This window comes from Chinchilla lanigera, unplaced genomic scaffold, assembly GCF_000276665.1.
Source record: "Chinchilla lanigera isolate Chin_1 unplaced genomic scaffold, ChiLan1.0 scaffold00035, whole genome shotgun sequence".
Taxonomy (NCBI): domain Eukaryota; kingdom Metazoa; phylum Chordata; class Mammalia; order Rodentia; family Chinchillidae; genus Chinchilla; species Chinchilla lanigera.
In genome coordinates, this window is record NW_004955436.1 from 7,070,511 (window position 1) to 7,081,210 (window position 10,700).

Here is a 10,700-nt window from a genome sequence, read left to right on the forward strand (position 1 = left end):
GGCGCGCGCCCTCGCTGTCCGCGGACCGCGTCCTCCCGGAGAGCCCCCGCGCGCCGCGAAGCGCGAGGACCCCGCCGAGGGCGGCTGCGAGCCGGGAGCCCCGCTTCCTCCCCTGTGCTTTCTCTGTGCAGACTCGCCGAGCGGTGACGTGGAGCAGCGCGTGGGCATAAGCAATTATCCGTCAGTGCCTGGATTGACGAGCGATTCCGCTCGGCCCCAGCCCCGGGCGCTGGGGTTGGGGCGCCAGAACCTGGTGCTCCTTTCCCTAAACCTTCGGCTTCTGCAGGGCCCGCGCCGTACCCACCGCCGCCCGGTGCATGCCAACATGAACACGCTCCAGTTTGCAAGAGTTTGCATTAATTTATTCAGTTTCATTTGGACTCTTTGTATCTATTTATCCCCTTTATTTCCCCCCTGGTAACGTGTAACATCCATGCTTGTCACGTTTGGGGGAGACGTTGCATTTCTGGGGGTAAAAGGACGAGGAGAGCGCGCGGGAGGAGAAAAGCCACTATGTTGAACTGGCCTCGGTCACGTTAGCGATTGCAGTGGATCCCAAACCAATGAATGTATGCAAAGGGCTGTACATAAATTATTTCTGTCCGTGCCTGGGCTAGTGCTACGTAATGATGTTTTGGTTTTGGATTTTTAACGACAAAATAATCTCTTAATAGGTTGAAATTGAGCACATGAGATTTTATATTTGACAGATAAAGACACAGCATGTATTCTTATGCACTTCATTTCTCTGCTGTGTGGGGAAAGCAATAAATACGAGAATGTTAAACATTATGCAAAATTATACTTTTAAATATTTGCCTGGAAGTGACTGTACCTAGTCTTTTGCAGAACTTTGTAACCTTTTTCTATGCAAACGATTCTACATATGACTAATTAAATGAAGTCCTTTTTGACTATTTTTATATGGGTGAAGTTGCTTTGACGATGGAAAGTTGACGTGGGTTTCCCTTGAGGCTTTCCTTGCTCACAGTGTAAGCCATGGCCCTCTTCACTTCAGAACTCATTTGGCTAATATAATTCACAGTTTATTTGAAAATAGCATTTGCCCACGCTCAAAAATCAACTAAGCGTAAGCAGGTAAGACACTTGAAGACCAGAAGTGAGCAGTTTCCTTCACCTTTTAGTCTTAACCGGGATGCTTAAAAAAGAACATGGAGGCGCTGCACCTGAAGAATGCCAACTATGTAAGACCTTAGGAATGTGTCATGCGTTCCGTAACTCAAAAACATGTAGAGTCCTTGTAAAACATCTCGTGCTTTCCTGATAGCGTATACACTGAGTCCTAGCGGTAAGCCATCTGTACCCCAACAAAACTCCTTTTTGTTTCTGTGGAAATTTTGTGGGCACCACCCCTCCCCTTCTTCCAGGAGTCATGGGCTAAAACGGTGCTCCTGACGCCATGGGACCCATCGTCGTGGGAAGAAGGAAGACTGTTTTTATCTTCTATGTCGACATGCTGGAAGGAAAAAGCAAGAGAGCTTTTACATTATTTCAGTTCTGAAACATTATTTTTCTCTCTGTAAGTGGATTAAAAAGAGGCCACGATTATCTTTTTCCTCTTGTCTATAAGTACTGCGTGTCTTAAAACTTCATAGCAAATAAGATAGGTTTAGTAATATTTGCAGTTCATTTTTTAATAAGATTTGTTAACACTAGGCGCATAATTTCCATTTTAAATTCTAGACGTTGGTTCTATGCCTATTGTAATGTCAGATTGACAGGATTTTTTTTTTCCTGTGCTTGGGATTGAACCCAGGACCTTTACACTGAGCTACATTCTCAGAACTTTTTAGAATTTATTATTATTATTGTGAGACAGAGTCTCACTCAGCCGCTCAGCTGCCCAGCCAGGCTGCACTCAAACTTGGAATCCTCCTGCTTCAGTCTCCCAGAGTGCCAGGATTAGAGAAGGGCATCGTCATGCCCAGCTATTTCCTTTTTCTCTCATGTAAACTTTCCTAGATATCAAGAGCTTTTAAAAGTTTTGGATTATTTTCGTACAAATCCTCTTTCCCTCACTTCTTTTTTTTTTCCTTACATTTTTTCTTCCCAATTGTATAAGGGTTATTTTTCAGTTAAAGGGATTAAGGTATTTGCAAATCAGTGTAACACACAGTTGGTAAGACAGTGTGCCTAAACATGATCCTTGTCAGCATTTTCAGTATTTTCAAGTTAATTTGTACATGATCAGTGCTTCCTATCGTCAGCTTTTAATCCCACCTCATTACTCTATGAACTTGACCACTGAGATTCCTAACTCTGATCCAAGTATTTTGTGAAGTGGCTGACCACCTTGAAGTATGAAAATGTTTGTGCTTGGCACCAAAATGAGGATAGGTTATGCCCTCTAAAATTGTTTTAGGGAAAGAATAATTTTTAAGATTCGAAAAGGAACAATGTTAGAAATATGAGTACCCTTAATCACTAAGAGTGGTGTAGATCCAGCTGGTACTTCATTTCCGCTGAGAAGAGCAGATCGTACCCACTGGGTGACTGCTGTGTGCCCGGCCCTGTGCCGTGTGCTCTTGGTTTTTAGTGGCGTGTAGGAGCTGTGAAAGTTCAGTCCAAAGCCTGGTCGTGACAGGTACAGCTGCTTTCCGAGCTCTTCACAGGACTCCCTGCCCCAAGCCAGACCACCCAGAGCAAGGCAGGGGCTTTCTGGGGACTTCCAGGCGAGGCTTTATTCTCTTCGGGGGATTTTTTTTTTTTTTTTTTTTTGCGATTATAAATATATTTTCTGTCACATTTCAAGAAATCCGAAGGATTTTTAAAATAATGTTTAAACAAAAAAGCCCAAATATTAGCTAGATTGGTGGGTCTCGTTTCTACGTGTGCGTAGGTATTACCAATATTAATATTAAGCCTTTTGAACTCTTTCTTTTATTCAACTTGTTCTTTTTTGCCCGGCCTTAAGTTATCATAAAGTGAAGGGGATCATCTTAGATGATATCATCACAAAACAATATGATTTCAGAATTTCATATTCCCACAAGTCTGAGACTCATCAGTTGTAGGCTATACTGTTGGTTCAGTATCAATTTTTAAGGAAGAAAAAAACACTATGAAATAATTTTACAGACTAATTGTCAAATAACCTAATTATCAGAGTATAAAAATGAAAAATTTTTGAGTACAATGTTATATCTGGAGATGAATACAATTTTGGAAACCCATGGCTAGAGCTGTACACAAGTTGCAATATGACTGCTTCACCTCACCTGTAAAGTATCTCATTAGGGTTGGTGTCCTACTCAAGTCACAGAATCTAGATTAACTTTGTGAGTTTAATCAGCTAAAGGTTCTAGACTGTCTAGTTCTGCTGCGTTTCACTGGAGAGTGGAGCTTGATTTCCTCTTGTAATCCTTTTAAGATCTAAGCAGTGACTGAGGTTGTGAATATTTCAATGACTGCAGCACAGCAGGACAGCCAAGAGGGCACCCGATCAGCGCCATCACCCAGGCTCTAGGGAGGGAGAAGGCTTTGAACTGCAGGGGGCGGACACGGGAGGAAGAAAAGCCCCTGAGCTTTGAAGTGACCAGGGAGAGAAAGAAAGTGGTTTCCTAGGCACAGCAGTGCTTCCCCAGAGGGAAGGAACCCAATCAGGCCGCTGCGGGCATCCATCTGGTCCTCGGCTGTAACTCGGAACCGGCACCCCCGTTTAGACACAGCTGAGAAAGAGACCCAGACGCGGTACCAACTGCCAGGACCGCTGCTGCCGTCTGTGCTAAGCACCTAAACCTGACTCCTCATTTACCCTCGAGACTGCCCTCGGGCACCATGATAGCACCACGTTTACGTATGGGAACGGGAAAGTAAAAGGTGATCCTCCCTCGCCACGCCTAGCAGGTTGCACCGTGACCCCGCCTAGGCTGTTGGAGTCCAGCCAGTGCCGTGGTCCTCCAGGCTTCAGCTTCCGCCGCTGCTGGCTTTTGGTCTCAGAGTGGCTCAGACGCCCTGCCTGGGGTCTCTTGGGACGAGTAAGTACATCTGCCAGTCCCGTCTGCAGGAAACCACCAGCTCACGCTCTGACCTGGGAGAGGCTGGAAAACAGGCCTGCTGCGCTGGATCCATCGCACAACATGAACGCGAGATTCTGTCGCTGGACTTTTACTTTTCCGTTTTCCAGTAGGTGGGCGTGAACCCATCTTGTCACCAGGATTATTCCACAGTCACTCAAGATTGTTGACAGCTTCTTGGGACAAGGGAGGAATTAAGACAAGGTGCAGAGGGAATTGAGTTTGAAAAGAATTAACATCCTCCCATTGACGTGAAAGATTTTTCACTGTTCTTGTTGTTTGGTTGCTTGGGGAAAACGCTGGGTTATTCTGAATGTTTCCACAGTCACGTGATGAAACGTTTCTCCCTTGGCCTGTGGCGCCTGGCTCAGCCGTCCTGGTCAGGTAACCCGGAGTCATGACCTCCGCTTTGAAATGTTTCCTCATAGCAGTTAACAGTTCGTGTGTGTATAGTTTTGCAAGTCTTAGGCCTGGAGTAATTTTTTAGCACTCCTCACCCTCATTATACACTAAACATTCGGCTCCTTGGAGCTCTGTCGTCTCTGTCGGTCTGTGGGGCGAAGGGCTCATTTCATGTGAGGCAGGACACAGGACAAGAGGAAGCACCCTAAGCTTGATGAAGGGACAGAAAGCGGCTGAGTAGCTTTGCCAGATGACGCTGGAGTTTCTTATATCAAATTTGCATTGTAACAGTTTTGCGTTCTTATTTCAGTGAACGCAAAGTCATACTTTCTCATGCGGAAGGAAAAGTATTTGTAAAGAATGACTTGTTCACAACGTTCCACGTGCGTAAGTGTTGGGATCCATCTGCAATCACTCCTACGCTCCTGAAACGCCTGAGGGCCTTCATGGAGTTCACTCCCCTTCCCTGTCTCTGGGATTAGGCCAAGTATTCCTTGCCACGCTGTGAAACTCGGCTCCCTAAATCTCTCTGCACTTCTTCTTTTTTCTCTAGTTACAGAGAAGCTTAAGACTTCTTTTTTTTTTCCACCAAATCAGTATGACTCAGGAGAAGTTTGTGCAGTACAAGTGTGCAGACAGTGTCCTGAGCCAGGAAGTCGGTCTCTGCCCTGGCCCAGGCCACCCCGTCCCAGCCGGGTGGGGGACATGGAGAAGGCGTGCAGGCTCGAGGGCAGACACAGACACACAGCCGTGTTTGATGTCATCACACCGCACTCTCTGACACAGACACAGCCAGCCCTACATAGGAGCGAGCCACTTTTTTCATTGCCATGTGAACAGCACTTTTAGGCTTTTTTTTATTATTTTGACATCTTTCTGCCAGTTTAATAGGATCATATAGGTAAATGCTCAGGTGTGAGATGGCATCCAAAGCCAAGTGCAGCCGGGTGTAGTGGCACACGCCTGCAATCCCAGCACTTGGGAGGCTGAGGCAGGAGCATCGCTGCAAGTTTGAGACCAACCTGGACTACAAAGTGAGCTCAAAGCCAGCCTGAACTGCATAGTGAAACCCTGTCTTAAAAAGAAAAAAAAATAACCCGAGTGCAGCCTGGTGACCAGCAGCAGCAGCTAGGGCCTTGCTCGGGGGCAAGCACTGTCTTTGATGACACACATCTTCTCTGCTCTGACAGGGGGTTGGAAGGGCTGCGGTGCAGGAGGAGAACATGATGCACGAGGTCCTGGGTTCCATCCTCAGTGCTACGAAATAGACGGAGGTATCCTGCGTCCATGTTGCTCGGTCGAACAGACAGAGGCGTGTGCGCTGCACTGACGGGAGTTGGACAACCAAGCGTCTCCTGGCCAGGACGTTCCCGGGGCCAGGTCTGAGCTCTGAAACCGTGAATCACCCGGCCCACACTGACCAGCTCTCAGCCCAGAGGCATTCCTTTGATGTGATTCTCAAACCCCAAGGATTCCCAAGAGGGGAACCACAGACGGACAACAGCAGAGCAATAACTCCACACAGAGGCACGCAGCCGCTTCCCCACACACCAAAGTCCAGCAGGCAGCCTCTGGGCTCTGGATGTGGGAGTTTGAGACTAAAGGAGAGATACAGTTCCCAAACTGTCTTTAGAATACGACACAGTGACTGACTTGGTGAAAGTCATTTCCCTAATTGTTCTTTCTAAGTAGGTAGCTCAGATTCTGTAAGCAATATGGATTCTCCTGTATTTGCTGATACAGGAGAGATATGCTAACAAGAAAATTGTGTGCTTACCGATAGGATGGCTTCTCAGCCATATACAGGATCAGGCACGTTTAATTACTTTTTAAAAAAAATTGAGATAGAGTCTAAGTTGCCTGGGCAGGACTTGAACTTGAGAGCCTCCTGCCTCAGCCTCCCAGAGTGCTAGAATTGTGTGCCACTGTGCCTGGTGTGTTGAGCACATTCATGACAGGGCCATAATTCATGTCTTGCTGCCAGGTGGCTCTGAAGCACTGGTGATACCCGCATGACCATCCCATCGGGCAGAATGAGGTGGACCCATCAGGTGATACAAGCTGCCCAATGGGACAGCCATGCACATCCCACCAGTAGTTCAAATTGGCAAGAATATATTAATGACTTGAATCAAGTCTATTAACCAGTTTTATTCTATAGGAACTTATTAAAACTCTTGGTATTTACTCCACAGACCACTTGAAAAAACTTGAAATCTATATTTATAATCCTAGTGACTTTATCTCTGTTCAATATTTATGTCATATTTTAAAATCTTAAAAAGTATAATAAATAGCATGAAAAACTAAAAAGGAAGAATGCTGTCATCAGAGAGATTTGGATACATCCTGAGATACGTTAATGTGAGACTTTGGATGGAGTACTGAATGTGTAGGCTTTGTTTTTCTTTCTAGTAACATAGAATTTCTAACATCTATCTTACAAGGATTTTCTGAGCATTAAATGAGATGATGTCCAGAAGACCAGGCAGGTCAACAAATGATGGCACCTCTTACTCAAATTGCGTGCACTGAAAATGTGTAAAGATCCAAAATAAGTCTCCTGTGGTCTTGCACACCCCTCATTTTCACTAGCACATCGTTAAAGACGTGCCAAGGTAGCCCCCCAACATCTGCTCTCTCACATTCAGTTAATGACATGTATATAACAGAAGCTCATCTTTAGAAGAGCACATACCAGTCCAGTGCTTCATTTTGCAGATGGGAAAAACTGAGGCCCCGAGTTAGACCATCTTTCCCACGCTCTCATGACCCAGGTCCCCTAATTTGCAAGACGCATTCTCTCTGAGCCAGTGTGACCGGCATGTAAACTCTTTCAGGGCTTTTACATTTTAGATGTCAGCGGCTTTTATTGCGCTGTGGGTGTCTGTCAAAATAGCAAATTTTATGTTTCCTGTCTCCGAAAGCTGGTCGTGGTGGCGCATGCCTATAATCCCAGCACTCTAGAGGCTGAGGCAGGAGGACTGCTGAGAAATCAAGGCCACCCTGGACTATGTGGGAGACCCTGCCTCAAACCAGACAACAAACAAAAACCCACACCCGTAACCTCTGGTTTCAAAGCCATGCTGGGTGCGCCCTGGCCTCCTCGGGCCTCTGTCCAGCTGGCTGTGCTACTCCAGGCCTTTGCTTTCCTTCGGCCACGGCTGCTGTGCCTGCTCGCGCTGACAAGGCCCAGCGCCTGTTCCTTTGGCCAGAATGTTCCTCTCTCCTTTTACCTCGTTCGCTCATCTTCATTCTGCAGACCAAGTGAATTATTCCTCGCCCGCGACCAGCTGGCCCCAAACCTCACTGTGGCGTTGCATGAACCGCACATTTGTCCTCCAGAGAACTTGCCGGTAGCAATTTCAGTCTGTGACCGTGTGATTGCTGTCTGTCTCCTCCTCGCCACTGAAAGCAAATTATAGTGGCTGTGTTTCTGCTCACCACTGAGTCTCCAGGGCCTCCTTGCTCTTTCGTACGGAGAGAGTCTCAGCAAATACTTGTGGACTTTGGCTAAATCAGTGACTCCATGACCGCACGGCTGGCTGGCCCTGGCTGAGTGAGCAACCCCACATGTTGGACCCACAGACTTGTTGCCTTGAATTTGTTTGGCTTCCTCCAAACTTGAATCTGACAGCAGGGAAGGAGTGTAGGTAAAGCCATTCACCACTGCTGAAATGAGAAGAAAAAGTTTTCAAAAGAAAATCATCCCCTATTCCCTATGAAAACTGCTAGTCCCTTGGGTTTTAACCCTAGCCTTAACATTTTCAAGGAAAATACACAGACTTGGATCAAAGCATCAGGCTGAGACACATGAGACCACAATGCCACCTGGTGGCTCATTTTCACACTTACCCTTTCCAACCTGTCTGGAAATTTCCTCCAGAAAATCATTACAAATCATGAGAACAGGGGAAAGTGGGATTTTCCTGAACTGAATATTTCTTGGGTGCCATAATCCCAAAGAGTTATTCCAGCATTATATTCATTCCTTTCTCATCTTTTCTCTTAAATGTCAACTTGATTCCAAAGAATAATATTTGTGTAAGGTATAATAGCCATGGAAGGGCTGGGGATTTAGCTCAGCGGCAAAGCGCCTGCCTGGCAAGTGCAAGGTCGTGAGTTCGGTTCCCGGTACTGGAGAAAAACAAAACAAAACAAAAATAGCCATGGAAAAAGGAAGTGTGTACCCAGCAGCCAACCTCTCAGTGCTGGTAATTTCAAAACCTCCTCTCAGTCTCTTCCGAAATCTCTTCTCCATCATTCCTACTCCATGAAAGTGAGCACCATTTTGCTTTTAGTCACAGCTTGCAGCTCTGTGTAAATCAACAAACAGTGCTTTTCAGTTACCTTTTAAAACCTTGTGAAAGGCTGGAGCCATACGTCAGTGACCAAGTGACTGTCCGGCATTAGGGAGGCCCTGGGTGCAATCCCTACACATCAAACAATGAAATAATATCTCATCCAGAATGTGACCATAGTCTGCTGGTCTCACTTTTTTTTCGCACTGACCTACATAGAGCCTTTTATTTTTCATTTTTTATTTTGAATCAGATTCTTGATACATCTCTGAATTGTCCAAGCAAGGCTCAAACTTGTCTTAGTGACTTTCTCATTGCTGAGACGAAATCCCCAGTGCCTGTACAGTTTGTAGAGGTTTCCGTCCACAGTCAGCTGGCTCTAAGGCAGGGTGGTATGGCAGAGGGGCAGCCATTCATAGTGGTGGAAGACATCAAAAACAACAAGGACAGCGAAGTCTCTGTCCCTCATATTATGTTACTGTATTCAGGCTACACTGCCTGGGGTAGGCGTAGCACTCACACCATAATCCCAGCACTGGACCATGAATCAGTCACAAACTACATTCAGCCACCTATGAAAAGCCTGCCTAACCATGAGCATATGAGGCTTTGGGGGAACATCTAGAAATAAACCATAACATTTCACCCTTGGCCCCTCAAAGACTCATGTACATTCCTTTATGCAAAAGATATTTAGTCCATCTCCAAGAATGGCCAAACTCCCAACAGTTTCAGCATTATTAAAAAGTCCAAGTCCCAACTCTCCTCTGAGATTTAAGGCAAATTCTTAGCTATGAGAAATGAAAAGAAAAATTAAACACTTCCTGTAAAAATGAAAAGAAAGTTAAACACTTTCAGCATTCAATGGTACAAGATAGACATTTCCAGTCCAAAAGTTACAAGCAGGGGGATACAAAGGAACAGGACCAAAGCAAGTCCAAAATCCAGTGGGGCAAACATTAAGTCCTGTAGTTCTATGTGCAACAACTGGGGCAATCTGTGGCAAGATGGGAACTCCCAAGGGCTTGGGTGGCTCTGCTCTGTGGCACTGCCAGTTGTAGTTCCTATGGCTTCTCTCTTTGGCCCACTCTGCTCCCTCCTTGCAGTTTTCCTCAGACAGTCCATGTTCTTGGCTTCTCCAAAATTCTGGGTCTCCAATGCACATTTGGCTTCACACTCAGCTTTTCACATTGCCTGCTCAGGGACACCCTGCCTGGCCTCCCACACCTTCTTCTAATCTAGGTGGAAGCCTTCCTAACCCCACAATTCTTACATTCTGTATGCACCTAAAACCAGCATCACAAGGATGATGCCAAGGTCTGCTGCTAGCTGGAGCAGTAGCCAGGCTTCTTTCTCCCTTGGCTGTAGGGGTTAAATGCCTGAATTACTGAACACTCTGAATCCAATTCTGAGGAATAAATTCTTTATGCTGCCACCATTTTGGAACATGGTGCTCTGCAGATTTCTTCTCAAAGCAAACAAGTCTTTCACTTCTGCAGTTTTGAGAATGCAAAGGGTGGAGGGCTGTTGCTTCTTGTGATGCCCTCAGGCCATCTTTTCTATTCTCCTGTTCCTTCTCAGCAATCACGATCTCCTCTGCTCTATCTTTGCAGTCCATAGCTTTACTGGAGCTTCCTTCCTGGTCAAACTCTCAACATTTTAAATCATCCTGCTGGACTCTTTGCTCTTGATTCTAAACATAGATCTGGCTAAAAGCCCCAACAGTAGCCATGCCACTGCTTCAACATTAAACTGCCTTGAAATTTCTTCTGCCAGAAGAAAAAGAAAACCCACAAATTGGGAGAAAAGTTTAGCTGACTGTCCCTCGGACCAAGGTCTCCTATCTAGAACATATAAAGAATTAAAAAACATCAGCCCACCCAAATTCAAAGGCCCAATCCAAAAATGGGCAGCTGAGATGAATACACACTCATCAGATAAAGAAATACAAAAGGCAAAT

At 45.7% G+C, this 10,700-nt stretch overlaps 1 protein-coding gene across 1 annotated transcript in view; it reads left to right on the forward strand.

The window, feature by feature from the left end:
* The window catches only part of Hey2 (hes-related family bHLH transcription factor with YRPW motif 2), a gene marked incomplete in the record, with an annotated part of 9,681 nt that extends 9,581 nt beyond the window's left edge, over positions 1-100 (forward strand). The window contains 1 exon segment of the mRNA XM_013516704.1: positions 1-100.
* Positions 101-10,700: the final 10,600 nt, after the last annotated feature.